Consider the following 1,832-nt stretch of genomic DNA (forward strand, 5'->3'; position numbering starts at 1 on the left):
AGGGACTCAATAATATGCAGGGACGGATATTCTTGGTCTCAAGCACACTACACAGTTCTACAGAACTCTACCTTCGTGACCCCGTATGTCGATGAACACAAGAACAGTCTGCGCTCCAAACACCCGGAGCAGTGCGACGACTGGATTACATGTGAACACATCAGGACTTTCAGCAGTTGGTTGGAAACACGTCTCAGAGGTGACAGCATTGTTTGTGATGAGCTGTACTTGTTGTCCAGGGGACCATCTTCGACTGTAATGATTTGGAAAGGATACGAGATAAATGAGAATACATTTTACACGATTGACCAAGATGAAAAGAGCACCAACCAAAACAGCGGTGTCCGCTTTGATGCAGCAACCGACAATGGAAATGACACATATTATGGTTACATAGTAGACATATGGGAACTTGACTACGGAGTAGATTTTAAGGCCCCTTTGTTTAAGTGCAAGTGGGTCAATCTGTCAGGAGACGGGATACAGGTAGACCCACAGTACGGAATGACAACAGTGGATCTGAAAAATCTTGGGTACACTGACGAACCGTTCGTCCTAGCCAATGATGTGGCACAGGTTATCTATGTGAAGGACATGTCTACCAGACCGAGTAAAAGAAAAGATAAGGAAGCGAATACATCATACAATGAGCCAAAGCGCCACATAGTTCTTTTAGGAAAAAGGGACATCCTGGGAGTGGAGGGCAAGACAGACATGTCTGAAGAGTATGAAAAGTTTCATGAAATTCCCCCCTTCAAAGTCAAGGCTGACCCAAGCATCCTGATAAACGATGAAGATTATCCATGGTTACGGCGCAATAAGCAAACGACACAAGCGAAGAAAAAGTGAAGACTTTCTCCCGCAACTATTATGATGATACCATGCCAACTTTGTAACAGACGAGTATGATACCATTGTCCGTTTTGTACATGCACATGCTATGCCAACTTTTTCAGAGTTCATTTGAAAACTATGAATTTGAAAACCTCGCCAACCGAAGGGCGCTCACACCGGTTTATAAGCCCGTCCCTCTACACGCCTGGTTGAGCTCACAAACTTGTGATTCACACAAATTTCAAAGACAACTAATGGCACAAACAGAAAGTTTATAATTTTGCTGACCTAAAAGCAAAAAGAATTAAAAAATAAAGCAAAAAACCAAAAGAAAATAAATAATGCAGAAAACAAAACAAAAAAACTTGAAAAAAATAAAAATAGCAACAATAAGTATTTTGTTGTAAGTAGAAACAAAATAAAATAAATAAATAAAGCAAAAAAGTGTTTTCAAATTTGAAAACTAATGGCACTAACAGAAAGTTTATAATTTTTCTAAAACTAAAAGGAAAAAGAATTAAAAAATAAAGCAAAAAACAACAAAAAATAAATAATGCAGAAAGCAAAACCAAAAAACTGGAAAAAAATAAAAATAGCAACAATAAGTATTTTGTTGTAAGTAGAAACAAAATAAAATAAATAAAGCAACAAAGAAAACAAAAAAAGTGCCACCAACTGGTCCCCCACGGCCTGAATACGACTAGAAACCCTACCATGGGCCAGGATTCAGGCCCGCGGGAGGCCCAGTAGGCCCACAGGCATAGATTGCACGGTCAGGCCCGAAAGCCTGCAGTTGAGAGGAGCTCGAGAGGGTGGGCGCAGCAGCGCTTATAAACCACTCTCGAGCTCTCTCAACTAGCGAGGTGGGACTAAACTTTTCGGCGCGGGGCAGCACAAGGCCTTTGGTCCCGGTTGGTGGCACCAACCGGGACTAAAGGGGGGTTTAGACCCGGTTGGTGCCACGACCCGGGACTAATGCCCCCCTTTAGTCCCGGTTG

This window comes from Triticum dicoccoides, chromosome 2B (genome assembly GCF_002162155.2).
Source record: "Triticum dicoccoides isolate Atlit2015 ecotype Zavitan chromosome 2B, WEW_v2.0, whole genome shotgun sequence".
Lineage (NCBI taxonomy): Eukaryota > Viridiplantae > Streptophyta > Magnoliopsida > Poales > Poaceae > Triticum > Triticum dicoccoides.